This window comes from Dendropsophus ebraccatus, chromosome 10 (genome assembly GCF_027789765.1).
Source record: "Dendropsophus ebraccatus isolate aDenEbr1 chromosome 10, aDenEbr1.pat, whole genome shotgun sequence".
NCBI classification, from domain to species: domain Eukaryota; kingdom Metazoa; phylum Chordata; class Amphibia; order Anura; family Hylidae; genus Dendropsophus; species Dendropsophus ebraccatus.
This window is the reverse complement of record NC_091463.1, coordinates 25,736,304-25,755,143: the sequence shown is the minus strand read 5'-3', so window position 1 is coordinate 25,755,143 and position 18,840 is coordinate 25,736,304. Positions and strand designations below refer to the sequence as shown.

At 47.1% G+C, this 18,840-nt stretch overlaps 1 long non-coding RNA gene across 1 annotated transcript; it reads right to left on the bottom strand.

Moving 5' to 3' along the window:
• Nucleotides 1–1,511: 1,511 nt before the first annotated feature.
• Nucleotides 1,512–8,570, bottom strand: LOC138803045 (uncharacterized). Its single transcript, XR_011364847.1, has 3 exons — nucleotides 8,462–8,570; nucleotides 3,943–4,047; nucleotides 1,512–2,275 (listed from the first exon to the last, which is right to left on the bottom strand). It is a non-coding gene; the product is annotated as an uncharacterized lncRNA (long non-coding RNA).
• Nucleotides 8,571–18,840: the final 10,270 nt, after the last annotated feature.

Genomic DNA, 18,840 nt, shown 5'->3' with positions numbered 1-18,840 from the left:
ATATATTGGTTTCACCTTTTGCGTCAACCTCCTCCTTATCATCACATCCATAACTAGAAAATCTCAGCTTAGTTTTAGTGGTAAGAATGGGAACTGCAAGATTTCAGAATTATTTTAAAATCTAGATATTAAAATAGAAAATTACGGGGGGGTCACAGAACGGCCGGTCTCAGATAAGATCTTCCCAGACGGTTCTACAGTCTTTACCGCCACTGAGTTCTGATGGCGGCACATCCGTACCTGCCTGCATCAGAACTCCCCACAGCACACAATGGAGCGTGCGGCCGGAGCCGCTAGCTCCATTGTTTGAACTGACAGGGTTTTCTACATGTCAGTTTTCTACGGCGCCGCTAAGGATCCCGGCCGGAGTGTATACTATGTGTATACACTCCAGCCGGGATTCCCTCAGCCTCAGCACTACGTAAGTACCACAGAAATCACGGCTGTTGTAACAACGGCCGTGATTTCTGCAGAACTAACGTAGTGTGGACAAAGCCTAACAATGTAGTTCATTTTCTGATGCCAAATTTCCTTTAAGAATTGCAAAGACATGCTTTTTTACAGGCTTTTCTATTGATTGATAATGGCCACACAGTTATGCCAGCTGTTCACCCGCAAAAAAATTACAGTCTATTAATTTACGCCATCACGATTTTCCTGGAAAACTGCTTGTAAAACATACACCGTGGCCAACAGACCCTATCCTTTTGCAGTCTCTTTCTAACAACTGGGCCAAATGAATGGACTGATACATGATTTATGGCTCCTCTACTATAACTATGTTGAGCACCACCCCTACTAATTTTATTTTATTTTTTTGCACTTTTTTGGCTACTTTAACTCCTACTAATGGGTAAGTGCTGTAAAAATTTGAAATGTTTGGTAAATAAACTATCATCCCTGCATAGTTTTCTGAACATGAACCATTCCCCTCTACCGGATCCCACTACCGCCACCTAATCTTTAGTAATTTCTGCATGCAATCAACTCGGCGATGTGTCTGACAAGCTATCAACAACTCCCAGTATCCCCCGCCGTGATGAATTTAGGCTGTTCGGGGGTCAAACATGTCCACGGCGGAGGAAGCGAGTTACTGCACCAATAATTTCAGCCAGTAACTCAGTACATATGTATTACACAATGCCCTCATCCTAGCTGGAATTCAGCTTGTCAGTTTAATAAAGAGGCTATCAAAGTAAATTATTTGTTTTATGCACATCTCCCAAATTGATATGACACAGGCTAAAATATGACTGTCTCGTATTGACATTTGACTACGTAAGCTGTATTTTACTTTGACACTGAGGCTAAGTCTTCATGTCTGTGTTTCTTTGCCGCTTCCCCTATCTTGCATAGGAAATTTTTTAGAACGCTATAAATATAAACCGATAATAAGCTTGCCGGATTTTCGAAAGATTTTTTTATTTTTTTTTAACATCAGAAAACACGAACGTGTCCCTATTTGTTTTATTTATTTTTTTGTTCCAAATTCCAACAAACCACACGAGCTGTCAGGGCCTGATTGATTTATTTTATTAAAGACTGTGATTAAACACGGGATCTTTTTCACTAAGGTCAACAGAACAGGTTAATTTCGAGCAACATCTTCCTCCAGGGAAGAAGGTTTTGGATGCTGCTGTCATCCATCTCTGTGCTTGCTGCGTCCTACAATTAACCCCAGTGGCAGTGTTGACAAAATACTTGTCTTTTCCAGTTAGTTGCAGCCATGCTTGCCTCCCCCGACCGAAGCCTTTGCAATTTTATGTTGTGTTTTATGTGGCATCGCAATGCATGTGTGATACAGGTGCAGACTGCCGCAAATTCTCTCCTCTCTGTGCATTGATATGATCAGGACGGTGAGATAATGATTGTGTCCTTTCCTTTCAGCTTCCCTTCCTTCTTTCTTACCCAACTAGTTATAAGAAAGAAAATGTCTTGAAGGGAAACGATCATTATCTCACCGGTGACAGGGAATTAATTGACGTCTCGGGAGCCGCAGCTAAATTTCAAAGTTAAAGGTCGTACAAGGTAACCTATAGTTCTCAAAGAAAGTGATGGGTATTCTATCAGCATTAAAATAGATATTTTTGAGCTTTGACACTATGGTTTTCGTTTGAGTTGAAGCGGAGGAGGACGATCGTGATGGAAATGGGGGTAGGAGGCAACGGTGTTTCTGCCCAATCTTGTGACTACCCTCAGGATCTGCACGGTGGAGCCGGAGCATCTTCTTTGGGGGTCTTTACTTCTGGAACTGTGTTTTGTTTTGGAGGTTCATCTGTGAAGAAATGACAAGCCTCGTAAGACATTAATTTAAACTTCTATATGAGTTGTTGTCTATGTGATTGTATGGAACCATTAGGTTAAACTGGTTTCTTGTGACAGGAGTTGTATATTGGCTTAAAGGGCTTTTCCAGGCAAAAGTTACAGATGGGCATTGATCATCCTTATCAAATTGGTGATGCACCCCCGCCGAAGCCATGTTAATGACATATACAGTGAACAGTGATAGGCTAGGTTCACACAACGTTTTTTCAGCGGACGTCAAAATAATGAACATGACCATTATTTTCGGACGTCTTTTGCAAACAGCGGACGTTTTTTTATTAGTTGTTCACACACAGTTCTTCTTTTGTCACCATTCTTTCTCCGTTTTTACTATTAAATTCAATGGACTTTTAAATTAAGACACACCCAAAGGGCACTTAGTAATCCCAAACTAAAATAATGTGCAAACATCAGTCATTGCACTAAGGGGAGGCCAGGCTGCTAAAAACGTCCGTTATTTTAGACTCAAAATAACGGACGTCATTTTAAACGGAGCTGAAAAAACATTGTGTGAACATAACCAGACAGAGCAGGAAGCAGACCGCCCCATACATTGTGTAATGGCCAATGTTGGTTGCTGCAGCTCAGCTGTCATCCACTTTAGTGGAAGCTGAGCTGCAGTAACCCAGAATGGCCACTGCACAATGTATGGTGCTGTCTGATTCCTGCACTGTTTCAGGCTATGTTCACACAACGTATCTTTTCGCAAACGTACGGCCGTTGTTGAAATTGCCTACTCTTCTATGGGATCACGGCCGGAGCATATACACATAGTATACAGCCTGGCCGGGATCTCTCGCGGTGCGCAAACAACTGACATGTCAGTTTTCTGCGGCCGCTATTCAGTGAATCACGGTTCTACCACTCTGCTCCCTCCCCTCCCACAACACTTCTCCACACAGAAAGTTTACGGGAGCTTTTGGAAAATGACAGAGGCTTCAGGGACATTCGGCGTCTCTGCCATTTTTCTGAATCTCTGCATCGAGCATCTCTGAGCTTCTCCGGTGAGACGCACGGCTGCCGGGAGAGCTTATGGTGGGAATGCGGACGCTTTTTAGCTTCCCCATTGTATGCTGCAACCATGCCCGACATATAAGACGACCCCCGACTTTTGAGAAGATTTTTAAGGGTTAAAAAGTCATCTAATACGCCAGAAAATATGGTATATCAGGGAGATGGTGATATAGGCCATAAGGGCATTAGAGAAGCATTGGTTACACATTAACAGTGTGCGCCATTCATTTAGGGCAGGGGTAGGGAACATTTATGTCCCATTTGGGCAATTATTAAATCATTTGAGGGCCATTTTGGTAGCACCCTGGGCAAGGAAGAGTTTTGTGCCCCCCTGCGAACCTACTCCCCCCCCCCCCCAACCCGATGCCCCTAGTATTGTAGTTAACCTCCATGATGCCCCTACTCTTTGGGGTTAACTCCCCAAAGAGTGCCCCTGGGATTGTATTTAAGCCATAGTGATGCTCCTAGTATTGTAGTTAACCAATAATGATGCCACACATATTGTAGTTAACCCCCAATGATGCCCCAGTATTAAAGTTATAGTAATTATTTTTAAAAATATATATATTATTTATAAAATCCCCAAAATATGTTTATACTTACTGGGTTTTGCTTTTGCAGACACTGGGCATGAATAAGGGGTTGGAGGTTCCTCATCTTCAGTCTTTCGACAGAGGCTCCAAATTTTCTCGGCCACATAGTTGCAGGCTGCATCAAGACATAAGTATGAATATATGTGTGTGTGTATTTATATATATATATATATATATATATATATTTTTTTTTTTTTTTTTTTTTTTTTTTTTTGACTTATTTTACTAAACCTAGAAATGAACATTAGTTGCCTGAAGAAGCACAGGACTGTCTTGTTTCAGCCAAAGAACAGATAAGGGGCAAAAATTTGTCTCTTTTTGCAATAGCTCAGAGGAACTATGTGGAACCCTTGGGGGCAGAACCAGTAGGTATAATGAGGGTTGTAGTCCTTTGATTTTGGAGCACAGGGGTCAAGGTCTGGGTGTTGTAGGATTACTATGAAGTCTTTTGCAGTGATCAGCAAGACAGGGAGACAGAGCGCTTTGTTCTAATGAGTGGTGAGGGTCTTAAAACCCAAACTGGACTGATCAAAACTTTTCACATGTCTCTTTAACAGTGACAGTGATACTTTACCATTTACTTTGTCCTGCTGCAGAACGGGCAAAATGGTGAGGCTCCTGCCACATGTAATTGCCTTACTACCAGGGGCATACATAGGGGCGGAACTATGGCTTTAACTGACCCCTTGTTCCCCTTTGAACTCTTCCTCAGGATGCCCACCCAGTTGAATACTATGTGGGCGGGGGGCACTTTTAACTATAAGTACGTCCTATTTTTTTTAAATTAATATTAGCTATCGAGCTACTGTGGCCTATACACAATGCCTACTGGAGGCCTATACAGTGTCGGACTGGCCCACCAGAGGACCAGATTATCCTCCGGTGGGCCCCCAGCTTTACAACATGCACAAATACTGACTTACATGTCTTTTCTTACTCTTTCTTCGTTGGTGGGCACCTAGGATCATTTCCTCTGGTGGGCCCTAGATATTCCAGTCCGACACTGGGCCTATATACTGGGAAAACAGCCTAATGGGGGCCTTTCTTATGAGAAAACTACCTATTGGGGGCTTATATATTGGGGAAATTGCATACAGAGGGCCTATTCTTCTGTAACTACATATTAAAGGCCAATATACTGAGGAAACTACTTACTGGAGGCCTAAATACAGGGGAAACAGCATAATGGGGGTCTATATACTGAGGAAACTATTTACTGCGGGCCTATATTCTGAGGATACTAGCTATTGGGGGCCTATTCTCCAGTAACTACATATTGGGGGCCAATATACTGAGGAAAATACTTACTGGAGGCCTATATACTGGGGGAACAGCCTAATGGGGGCCTATATACTGAGGAAACTATCTACTGTGGGCCTATATTCTAAGGATACTAGCTCTTGGGGGCCCATTCTTCAGTAACTACCTATTGAGGGCCAATATACTGTGGAAACTACTTACTGGTGGCTTGTATACTTGGTAAACATTAAAATGGGGGCCTGTATACTGAAGAAACTATTTACTGTGGGCCTGTATTCTGAGGATACTACCTATTGGGGGCCTATATATTGTGGAATTGGCCAACAGAGGGCCTATTCTTACTGAGGAAACTTACTGTGGAGTGGTACTTTTTTTTTTTTTATAAAAACCTTCCCCTTGAGGAAACACTGCCTATTCCCCTGCTTACTACCAGGAACAAGACGGTGAGGAGAAGGCAGAATGGCCAATTTCCTGGGACCCTTGAAGAAGATTATTTAATGGTAATATGTGACACATTTGGATCTAACACAAGAAGGAGATGAAAGAAAGAAGGAAATTGCTGGGATCTTTTTTTTCCTTTTGTGTATTCTCTGTGTTCAGTGCTTAGTCCCTGTCAAGCTGTGCTCATACAGTATACCTTTGATATCCCAATTTTGCACTCTTACAGGGTAAAACAATGCGGCTTCCCCTGCAGCTTCTCCCATCAGTTTGCTCCTATTGAACACTCCAGTCTGAGCGGAGTACAGACAGCGCCTGTAGCATGGGGGAATAACATGCTGGCACCTACAGCTCCCACTGCTGCTTCCCCGCAGCCTCCTGTCTGCTACTGCGCCTCACCGTATAAATAAAAGCTACAAGCCCGCTGTTAGCAATATTGTATGGTTCTTAGCAGGAAACAGGAGAGTTGCTTGAAAAGCATCCGAGAGCAGCTTTTAGCTATAGAGAATCCATGTGACTATTTTTGGTAAAAAGAGAAAGCGGAATAAAAAAGTGACATGACAGAATGGCGTAGTCACATAGACCTTGCTCGGTATCTGCTTTCAGCTTATATTACAGGTTTATGGCTGAACCTGTGATGCACCGAATGAAAATTCTCTACTAGGAAAGCTTCAAAGCTGCATATCCAGCTTTACATTAATTGTCACCATTGACATCATCCTCTGTCCCCAGGGAAGCAACTAGAGAGGTGGTGGAAGAAAACTGGGGAATCTACAGGAAGCACATACAGACACGAAACAACATAAACATCCTAAGCAGATTGTCCCAGTCACATACTATCAGTGGCATGGCCTTACTTTCGGGGGTGGGGAGGGGGCTAGTTTTAGGGGATGCTTTACTTTAGACAAGTGGGTGGAGTAACTGGGGTGTCTTATTTTAGGAGGGCATCTTATTTTTGGGGAAACATGGTATAACAGGGCACCTGAGCATATGGCTCCCTGCCCTGCTCCCCCTGCATAAGCCACATGCTATGAGGCCACTATACAATATACAGAGCCATCTGCATCCAGCTCTATGTATTGTGTATGCTGGGGCAACTTTGCTTTTAAAAAACAACTCATCAACTGGGATGCTGGGGACTGGCACCACCAGGTATTGATGGCCTTCGATTAAAAAATACAAGACAACCATTTCATTTGCCAGGTAAGTTAAAGGGGTTATCCGGCGTTAGAAATTAGTTTCATATAATGCTGCCCTCTTGGAAAATATAATAAACGTCCTATGATTACCTCTATGCTTCTTCGGTGTCTTGTTGCGGCTCCTCCAGTGTCCCGGCTGACTGCAGCCACTGCCACTTCCAAGACAAACTTGTTCGGGGAGTGACAGCCTGCTCAGCCAATCACTGACTTAGACGGGACAGTTCCATGGCCAGTGATTGGCTAAACAAGCTGTCACAAGCTGAGTTAATCTCGGAAGTGGCAGCCTGCGGGTATATTCTTCTTCTTCTTTTTTTTTAACCCTTTTTAAGCCCAACCCCCCCCCAAAAAAGCTGAAAAATTTGAGCAAAAATAAAAAAAAAAGAAGAAAAAATGGTCCATAAAAGAAGTGAGAACATAGCCTTTGTCTGTTTTTTGAGCCATAAAACGACCAAAAGTAGATTAAAATACTGTGTGTGTGTTCATCAAATTTTTTTTCTTTCAAATCATCTGGTGCCAGAAAGTATAATTTACTTCTATTAAAAAATGTCCAGGGTTCCAGTACTTATCAGCTGCTTTATGTCCTGCAGGGAGTGGTGTATTCTCTCCAGTCTGACACAGCGCTCTCTGCTGACACCTCTGTCCGTGACAGGAACTGTCCAGAGCAGTAGCAAATCCCCATAGAAAATTTCTCCTGCTCCCCAGACTGGAAAAAATACCACTTCCTGCAGGACATACAGCAGCTGATATAGAAGTAAATTACAAATCTGTAGAACTTTCTGGCACCAATTGATTTGAAAGAAAAAATTTTTGGTTAACAACCCCTTTAACAAATTCTTACAGTAAAATAGGGCCCCAGCATTTCCCACTTTTAAGGGTTGTCCAGGCTTAGTAATAACATGGCTGCTTTCTTTCAGATAAAGCACCTCCCCTGTCCTCAGTTTAGGTGTGGTATTGCAGCTCAGTTCCTTTGAAGTACACAAAGCTGAGTTGTAATACCACTCACAACCTGTGGAAAGGGAGCGGCACTGTTTTTGCAAGAAAATAGATGTGTTTTATCTAATACTACAAGGTGAACCTGTCATCACTTTCTATGCTGCCTGGACCACAATTCATCAGGTGGGCCCCATCCCACCAGCCTTCATTGATAGATCTCTCCCTATACCCAAACAGGGAAAGGCAGGTAGGACAATGGGAAGGTGTTGGGAAGCGGCTGATGATGAAAGTGATGACAGGCTCATATCAAATAAAAATACAGCCCCATAATCCAATCCCTGTACTACATACTGTCTAGCAATGTAGCGGGCAGGTAAGCCGTATTGCAGCCTCGTGAATATTCATATATTTTATTAATAATATAATAGCGGATTATGTTGGAATTGAAAAGCTGATGAATTTATGTGAATTTATGTGAAATAATTACATCAGTAAATGTCAGCTTTTCCTGTATACTCCTGGTACGAAACAAAAACCCTCACGGCGTTAAATGGCCGCAACTCGGGTTCCTTCTTCACATTTTGCCGATCCTAACAAATTTAGATATCTAGACTTCTCATCCCGCGTATGCAAATGGGTCGCACTGTTTGCCAAGATAAAAATACTCCCCCTATTCTCTAAGGATGGTGTGTCCCTTACCGTTCAGGATTAATCAGACCATTTTGCCAGCTTCCCGTCGCTCCGCATTAGCAGCTATTGCTGAGCCTACAAGTACAATGTGCAAGTGACAGTCTGTCTCTCACCGCTGACAGGTACCTTGTTAGAGGAAGCAGGTGTCAAATGTCTGTGGGAGGGACGGTAAGGAGAGCAAGGAAGGGATGATTAGCCTGTTTACCACAGCCTGGTACAATGACACCTACACTGTATACAGGACGTACGCAGGGGAATACTATGCAGATCTTATGCAATGGGATTAGTTCCCAGTGCTGAGCACTCACATAATAGGTGGTTTCAGATAAGTTATCTATTGCTGGCTGTGCAGGTTGCTGCAAGACTTTCATATAAATAATATGAGAATGCCGGTAATGATTGTGTTGCTATGTCTTCATATTGATCACTTAGGGTGCATGCACACTAAGCAAAATACGCAGAGGACTTGCGTTGGATTCCGCCGCTCGTCCCTGTGCGCTCCTGGTTCACTCTCTGCCTGTGCCAGTGAATCATTAATTCTTTCAGTGGACGGCGGTATCCGACCATAGAATGGAGTCTATGTGTGATGGTGCACTGCTGTGAGGCGCGACCGGTCACTTGCTAGATGGTACTGTGTGACTCCATTAGTGTAGTGGGTGGCCGAGATATAGCTCAGACAGGTGTTATGCTGTTGTGACGCCAGTGCCGGTTGGGCATACAGGTATGGTGGCACACCTGCTTTTATTTTAGTGAGGCTGGCTATACCTTTTCCCCTGTGGTCAGTACCTGCCGGGTTGTAGATGGGTCCCTTGGGCGTTTATCCCGGTGGTCCGGAGTGGAGTTGTGACCCACCCGGACTATTGGTACCGTCACCCACAGAAAGGGGAGATGACCCAAGGAAAGTGCAATGGCTGTGTAGGTGCTTAAATAAGAATCACAGAGTCCCGTTACAATAAATAAACTCTTCTTTACTGCAGGAATACTTGATACAGTATCATACAATAGACTTCTGACTTGATAACATACTTTAGACTTGACTGACAAGACTTGTGCTGAGAGCTTAAGAGGTAGAATAGCCATTCTGGCTTGGTTGCGTGCTGAGAAGTAGAGTAAGTTCAGAGAAGTAGAGAGGAGGATGACAAGAGAGTCCCGTCCCAATGTAGTACTGTTCTCTGCCGGAATTTTAGAAGTAGAATAAGTAGAATACTTGAGACTAGAGAGAATACTTGCGCCCGTGTTTTGACTCCTTGATCTTTGCACCACCTATTGCCCACCAGTGTCGGGGGTGACATAACCAATAGACCTTGTTACCTGTCATGAGCAGCGAGATAGAGCATGTAGGCTTCCAGCAACTTTGCTCTATCCAGATCAGTTCCTCTTTCTTCAGGATACTGTCCTGCACCTTTAGACTTGTTCACGGCTATGCAGTGCTAAGAGTACTTAGCACTGCATAGTGTGTGGAAGTGCTGCGTTCAAGAAAAGAGTGTACTTGCGTCCCATGTTTGTGCGTCCACAACCACATCTCAGACTACACTGGACTTGTCCTCTAACAGGGGACCTGGCATAAGCCAGGGCCCAACATTACTGCTGTAGAGACTGTTCGGGCTTGCGTCCTTCCTCAACAGAAACCAGAGTAAGGCTCACTAAGTGTGGCTACACTTCCTTTTCCCATGTGACAACTTCCTACAGCATATGTAATATGTGCTGTGAGTGGGTGAGAAGAGAGTGCAAGAGAAGAAAGGAGAAAGGCGATAGGTAGAGAAGAGAAAGAGCTCTCATTGGTGCACAAATCACAGAAACAATAACCCTTTAGTTACCTACAGCTGTGCAATACTTAAGCATACAATATACATACTAGCGACATCTAGTGGCAAAACTTAGGTACTACTTCATCACCACTACTACTTTGAAGTACAGGCTTTTGCAAGAGGTGTAAAGACAAATAACAACCGTGGTGGGACACCACATATGGCATGGGTGAACATGCGTGGGGGTGCAAGCCCCTATTCCGAAGTGTGAACCCACCCTTATAGTTACCACTTGGGACCCCCCTCCCATTAGCCCTAAACTACAGTCACTAACACAAACGACATTATTGTTGTTAGTTACGATAGTTACAGTGATTGTTACTACAATCATTTACTTAATCTGATCCCAGCAAAATTAGGAACAATGTGGAATTACACTGAACAATTAGCGAACAAATGAGGAATTACAGAGAATAAATGTGGAATTATAGCAAACGATTAGCCAAAAATGTGCAAACGATTAACAATGATTTCAAGGTCAGATCTAAATCAACGATCAGCGACACATGAACGATTTTTCGATCGTTGCCTGTAATTATATAGGACGATTATCGTTTAAATTCGAACAATATAACGATTTTCTGCACGATAATCGTCCCGTGTAATAGGGCCCTTAACTGGCCATATGACATACAGTGTGGGAATCCCACAGGATCTACTGCTTAATGGCCAGCAGGGAATCCTACTGACAAAGAATACCTCTCATAGTAGTTCATCTGGCCTGATGTGATTAGATATTCAACATCTGCAGTGGAAATAACATCCATAACATTCCCTGCCAGGGTTAGGATCCTATTAGGGCCATCAATACCGATCAGAGGAGGTCTGACCCCAGCACCCCTGCCAGTTGGCTCGTTGAAGTGACTGTGGACCCTTCCATAGGTCTAGTTTTAAATGGTCACTTTCGTGCCAAACAATTTCCCCCAGTGTGATAGTCTGTGTGATTCCTAACATCTTTGAGAATTACTTTGCTTACCAAAAAGGACTCCTTACCCCCCAAAAAGCTTTACAATCTGCTGTTCAGATAACAACAAACAAAAATTTGTTACTATGTTGTTGATCGCATCTTTAGAGCTGACCTCAAAATCATTAATCAGTGTTAATCTCTCTCAGGTCTTTCAGTGCAAACACTCGTCGTTCACAAATAAAATTATGATCTTATTCGCGATCGTAAATATGATCATATTAACAACTTTTCTTAGTGATTTATCCTCTCGTCTATATGCCTATTATTTAGAAGAAAATATCAGCGCTTGTAATTCGCTAAACAAGTTCTTAAGCGATTTATCTGTACATGTAAAAGGACTCCTTGTTTGTGCTAAATGCAGGAGACAAAGAGCCTAGGCTGAGGATTTTTCTGGCCTCCAAAGAATCTGCACTGTCCATGAAAGGTAAATTTAGGCTTCTTTCTCATTTCAGCCACAGTAGCAATTCAATGCTTGGTGTAACCTCTTCCACGTTGTGCTATTTCGCTACTGTCTAAGAAAGATATTGTTGCCTTCTCATCTAAGCACTAGCAGCTCAGTGCTTAGTCTAACCTCTTCCTTACTATGTGGCTGCTGTTTCTTTTTTTGGCTAATATAGTACATTGAAAAGCCAGTGCATCAGTCTATCAACAAATCTGTATGTGGGGACTGGTAGCACTGACTGTTTTTAGCTTTCCCAAGGTCTGGCTCATGTGCTGGCAGATTAGAGAGAGATGGCTTCTACTGCGGTAAGGTATCGTATATACAAAGCCTTAAAAGGCTATGGACACATTTGCCCTGATTTTTTATAGTTGATTTGTTATCAAACACAAATATAAAATAAATAATTTTCATTAAAAAATCTGCCATTTACCTACTACACAGAAAGATCTCAAGGGTGTTCTATAAAAGCATGTGGTGCTGGTAGGTAGATGGGTTAGGCACCAGCTCAGATAGTGTCATGGCCGCGGCGGCGGCCCGTGCTCCGGGCCGCCGCCGCGACCGCCATCCTGCCCAGGCAGCTGCCGGGGTCCTGGTGCAGGGACCCGGCGCTGCGGTCTGTTCGGCCCCGGGGGGCGCCTCACCTCGTCCCGCTCCGCCTTCCGTCTGTGCCGGCCGGCGCCCGCGTCCCCGCCTCCTAGGGCGCGCGCGCGCCGGCTGTCTCAGATTTAAAGGGCCAGTCCGTCCCTAATTGATAGTTGCACCCAATCACTCCCTATAAATCCCAGCATGCCCTGTCCCCTGTGTTGGAGCCTCTACATGCTTCCCATAGCGTTTGGCCCAGCTCCCTGTTGTTCCTGATACCTGTCCGCTACCTGGTCCCTAGTCCTTGTTCCTGTTTCCTGCCCGCTACCCAGTCCCTACTCCTAGTCCCTGGTTCCTGCTTCCCGTCTCACTGCTGTTCCTGTGTTCAGCCTGTCACCTGCGGTACGCCTACACGCCACTGTCAGTACCTACTCCTGCCACGCCTCGCCTGCCGTCACCAGCAACCAAGCCAGGGGTAGCGACCTGGGGGTCGTCTGCCGCAGCAAGTCCATCCCGCTTTGCGGCGGGCTCTGGTGAAAACCAGCGGCCCCTTAGACTCCGCTCCCTGGTGAGGTTTGTGCCATCGCTGGTGCCGGTCCAGTGGATCCACTACTCCAGGCGTTACAGTAGGCTCCAACCATGGATCCCGGCGAGGTGCCTGATCTCCGTGACGTCGCCAGAGTGGTCGCTCAACAAGCTCAACAGATCCAGCAGCAGTCGCAGCAAATCCAGCAATTGACTGCCGCCCTACAGCAGCATACTACAGGCCAGCGCCCACCACCACCTGCAGCCACCTCGGGACTTCGATTGGCCCTCCCGAATAAATATGGAGGCGATCCCAAGCTGTGCAGGGGATTCCTGACTCAATGCACAATGCATATTGAACTGTTAAGTAGTCAGTTTCCCACCGAGCGCTCTAAAGTGGCCTTTATTATCAGCCTATTGGAGGGTAGAGCTCTGGCCTGGGCCACGCCACTGTGGGACCGTGATGATCCTGTTGCTGCCAATCTCCGAGCCTTCCTGGCCGAGTTTCGCTCCGTCTTTGAGGAACCTGCCCGTGCCACCTCTGCTGAGACTGCTCTTCTCAACCTCTCTCAAGGGAGCTCCTCTGTCGGTGACTACGCCATCCAGTTCCGCACCCTGGCAGCTGAATTGGACTGGAACGAGGCCGCCCTTGTAGCCACCTTCAAGAAGGGCCTATCCAGCCGAGTGAAAGACGTACTCTCCGCCCGCGACCTCCCTTCTTCTCTAAACGATCTTATCTTACTGGCTACCAGAGTCGACAACCGGTTTTCCGAGAGAGAGGAGGAGGTCCGGCAGGAACGACGACTGAGCCTGCCCCGTCGCCATCCTCGGCTGGCACCGGTGTTCCAGAGTCCCGTTGCTCCTATACCCCAGTCTTCTCCAGAGGTCCCAATGCAGGTGGAACGAGCTCGTCTGACGACTGATGAGAGAGCCCGTCGGATGGAGCTGAATCTCTGTCTCTATTGCGGTGGTGCAGATCACTACCGGCAGAGATGTCCCCAGCGTCCTCAGCGTCCGGGAAACGCTCGCACCTAGGTCCGGTGGGAGAGGCCTCCCTAGGTGTGAATGCCACCTCTCCAAGGTTGACTATACCCGTCTCCATCCAGACGCCTTCAGGGCAAGTTTTCCAGACTACTGCCCTCATCGACTCTGGCTCTGCTGGCAGTTTCATCTCTGCTTCTTTGGTCCAAAGATGGCGACTACCCGTGATCCAGCTAGCCCAACCCCGGTCTATCTCTTCGGTTACGGGGGAGATTCTTACCGAAACTGTGCACTGCCAGACGGCACCCCTAGCCCTCCAGGTGGGCGCCTTAAATCAGGAGAGGATCTCCTTCTATGTCTTGTGCCATTCCTCTTCCAACATCCTGCTGGGCCTTCCTTGGCTGCAATTTCATACCCCTAAGCTGGACTGGAGAACTGGGGAGGTTCTCAGCTGGGGCCAGGACTGTCATAACCGGTGTCTGAGATCTCCTCAACCCAAGTGCTCTACGAGGTCACCTGCTGATGTCAAGCCTCTAGCCGGTCTACCGGAGGACTATCAAGATTTCGGTGATGTTTTCTCGGCCAAGGAGGCGGACTCTCTACCACCTCATCGGGCCTATGATTGCCCTATTGACCTTCTTCCCGGGGCATCTCCTCCACGTGGTCGGGTATACCCTCTCTCTGTGCCCGAGACGGAAGCCATGTCCTCCTACATCCGGGAGAACTTACAAAAGGGCTTCATCCGTAAATCCACGTCTCCCGCTGGCGCAGGATTCTTCTTTGTCCAGAAGAAGGACGGTTCCCTTCGCCCATGCATAGACTACCGGGGCTTGAATAAGGTGACTGTTAAAAATCGCTATCCTCTGCCACTTATTCCTGAACTATTCGACCGTCTTCGTGGAGCTAGGATCTTCTCCAAACTGGATCTCAGGGGAGCGTATAACTTGATCCGTATTCGTAAAGGAGATGAATGGAAGACCGCTTTCAACACCAGAGATGGGCACTACGAATACCTGGTCATGCCATTCGGCCTATGCAATGCCCCAGCGGTCTTCCAGGAATTCGTGAACGACATCTTCCGAGACCTCCTCTATGTCTGCGTCATTGTCTATTTGGATGACATTTTGGTCTTCTCCCCAGATCAGCAGACTCATGTGGCACAAGTGCGTCAGGTCCTCCGAAGACTACGGGCCAATCATTTATACGCCAAGCTTGAGAAGTGTGTTTTCCATCAGCGCAGTCTTCCATTTCTTGGCTATATCGTCTCCGACCAGGGTCTACAAATGGATCCGGCCAAGCTCTCAGCTGTCCTCCAATGGCCACGCCCTGTGGGACTTAGAGCTATCCAGCGCTTCCTGGGATTCGCCAACTATTATCGGCAATTCATCCCTCACTTCTCCACCCTGGTCGCACCCATCGTGGCTCTCACTAAAAAGAAGGCGGACCCCAGACGTTGGCCTCCAGAGGCCGAACAAGCCTTCAATAGCCTCAAGTCTGCCTTTGCCTCTGCTCCTGCCCTAGTCCGCCCGGATGTCTCCAGGCCGTTTTCTCTCGAGGTCGATGCTTCTTCTGTGGGCGCAGGAGCCGTTCTCTTGCAAAGGGACTCATCAGGCAAGACCAGAACCTGCGGGTTCTTTTCTAAGACTTTCTCCCCTGCCGAGAGGAACTATACTATTGGGGACCGTGAACTCCTGGCCATTAAGTTGGCACTGGAGGAGTGGCGTCATCTACTAGAGGGGGCTAAACACCCCGTTAACATCTATACGGACCACAAGAACCTCCTCTACCTCCAGTCGGCTCAACGCCTCAATCCCCGGCAGGCCAGGTGGTCTCTCTTCTTCTCTCGGTTCAACTTTACCATCCATTTCCGTCCAGCCGAGAGGAATCTAAAGGCCGATGCATTATCCCGAGCATCCGATGTCATGGGGCAAGAGGAATCTCCTCGTCACATTATACCTCCCGACCGCCTAGTACCAGTTGCTACTTCTGCTCTGCAGAGACTGCCCCCCGGGAAGACTTATGTGCGCCCCGCGCTCCGTAAACGCATCTTGAAGTGGGGGCATTCCTCTTTGGTGGCCGGGCATCCAGGAACTAAAAAAACTGGACAATTGATCTCCCGTCACTACTGGTGGCCCAATCTCCTCCAGGATGTCAAGGATTTTGTGGCTTCCTGTGCAGTCTGTGCCAGGAATAAGTCTCCTCGTCAAAGACCTGCCGGCCTACTTTTGCCCTTGCCAGTCCCGGACCATCCCTGGCACCACATTGGGATGGATTTCATCACAGACCTACCTCCATCTGCGGGCAATACAGTTATTTGGGTGGTGACGGACCGCTTCTCTAAAATGGCTCACTTCGTGGCTCTTCCTGGCCTACCCTCTGCTCCTCATCTGGCTCAGTTGTTCTTCCGACACATCTTCCGCCTGCATGGACTTCCTCTTCACATTGTGTCCGACCGAGGCTCTCAATTTGTCTCTAAGTTTTGGCGTTCCCTCTGCTCGCAGCTCCAAGTAAAGCTGGACTTCTCATCAGCCTACCATCCCCAGTCTAACGGGCAGGTGGAGAGAGTCAATCAGATCCTGGGTAACTACCTACGGCATTTTGTGTCCAGCCGCCAAGACAACTGGTCCGATCTCCTTCCATGGGCGGAATTCTCCTATAACCATCTGGACTCGAGTTCCACAGGCAAGTCTCCTTTCTATGTGGTTTACGGGCATCATCCTCGTCCTCCTCTGCCTCTCTCTCCATCCTCTGGGGTCCCAGCCGTGGAGGAGCTGTTATCTGACCTGCAGTCGATCTGGGAACAAACTCGACAGTCCTTACTCAAAGCCTCTGAACGCATGAAGGACCAGGCGGATAAGAAGAGGAGACCTGCCACGAATTTTCGTCCAGGTGACAAAGTCTGGCTCTCGGCCAAATATGTTCGACTCAAGATTCCCAGCTACAAGTTGGGTCCTCGATTCCTTGGTCCTTTTTCGGTGCTAAAACGCATCAACCCTGTCACCTACAAACTCCGCCTGCCTCCTACTATGCGGATTCCGAACGCCTTCCATGTCTCCCTCTTGAAACCTGTGGTCCTCAACCGGTTCTCCGATCAGTCTCCGTTCTCTGTACCACAAGCCGTCTCAGACGACGTCTACGTTGTTAAAGATATTCTGGCCATGAAAACTGTCAGAGGGAGACGTTTCTTCCTGGTGGACTGGAGAGGATTTGGTCCTGAGGAGAGGTCCTGGGAACCCGAGGCTAACATCCTGGATAAAGATCTCATCAAGGGATTCCTGCAGGCAAGAAAGAGGGGGAGGCCAAGGGGGGGGGTACTGTCATGGCCGCGGCGGCGTCCCGTGCTCCGGGCCGCCGCCGTGACCGCCATCCTGCCCAGGCAGCTGCCGGGGTCCTGGTGCAGGGACCCGGCGCTGCGGTCTGTTCGGCCCCGGGGGGCGCCTCACCTCGTCCCGCTCCGCCTTCCGTCTGTGCCGGCCGGCGCGCGCGTCCCCGCCTCCTAGGGCGCGCGCGCGCCGGCTGTCTCAGATTTAAAGGGCCAGTCCGTCCCTAATTGATAGTTGCACCCAATCACTCCCTATAAATCCCAGCATGCCCTGTCCCCTGTGTTGGAGCCTCTACATGCTTCCCATAGCGTTTGGCCCAGCTCCCTGTTGTTCCTGATACCTGTCCGCTACCTGGTCCCTAGTCCTTGTTCCTGTTTCCTGCCCGCTACCCAGTCCCTACTCCTAGTCCCTGGTTCCTGCTTCCCGTCTCACTGCTGTTCCTGTGTTCAGCCTGTCACCTGCGGTACGCCTACACGCCACTGTCAGTACCTACTCCTGCCACGCCTCGCCTGCCGTCACCAGCAACCAAGCCAGGGGTAGCGACCTGGGGGTCGTCTGCCGCAGCAAGTCCATCCCGCTTTGCGGCGGGCTCTGGTGAAAACCAGCGGCCCCTTAGACTCCGCTCCCTGGTGAGGTTTGTGCCATCGCTGGTGCCGGTCCAGTGGATCCACTACTCCAGGCGTTACAGATAGTAGGCAGGAGGGAAAGAAATCAAGGAGGAAAACTCACACAGACTGGAGATAGAAGCCAGAGCAGGTACAGGGCAGTCTGCAGGGCAGACTCATATAGAGGAAATAGAGCTCATATGGCATACTGTAAAGACTGTAGAAGAGAAACTAAGCAAGTAAGACCTATGGAAAGTATGTTTTTGTGCTATAATAAGTACAAAGTAAGAATTTAAAAAAATGCTTTTTGAAGAGGTCCATAACTTTTATTGGTAGGATGGATGATTTCCTGGGTTACAGATGAAAGCATTATCTTATATTTCTCACAGTTCTAATTGCAATATGCGACAGAATAGAGGAGAGAAAGATAGAAGAATTGCTGCTGTTTACTTTTATGTGGTTTCCACCTTTACAGTTCCTTTAAGTGAAATTGGAGGGATGTGCAGGGTCGATTGATTCTCATGTTTCCTGGTGGCTGAACAAAGACTTTAAATGACTGAATACAGTGAAAGACATATGACCGGCATAGTTTTCTCCTCGGCTGTCATCAGCACATCTGTCCATCACTGTCATAGCTGTCTTTTCCAGCTCAAGGACGTTCATGGCTTGAAGATGTATGTGGTTTGTAAATGTTGCTCTGACGGGATTTCCTATTCCTAGCTTTCTTATGTAGTATTCTAGCATCAATACTACTATAATGGTTTAGGAGTTTGTATGGTGTTTGTGTGACTGCAGCTAGGCGTTATGTATAGACAGGGCCGTCCTCTGTTTAGCTAGGGCCGGACAAGCAGAGTTTATTTTGTGTTTTGATTGAAGCCAAGGCTGTTTGTTAGTGTTTGTACTGGACAATAAATGCAGGCAAAGCTTGTACTTGTACTTTTCTCTGTGTTTCTGCCTGTTGACGGCTGTTCACACTGCCATCCCACCCTCTACTGAGCAAATCCTCCTGTTGCAATCCTATTCTATACACAGGCAATATCCCCTTTACATTGACCGTATATTGGTAGACAGCAGTGCTCCACATTCTCTGCAGAACATTCAATTGAAGAAAGAAAGTGCTCTTATCCAGTGACTGGATATATGAGAGTTACTCAC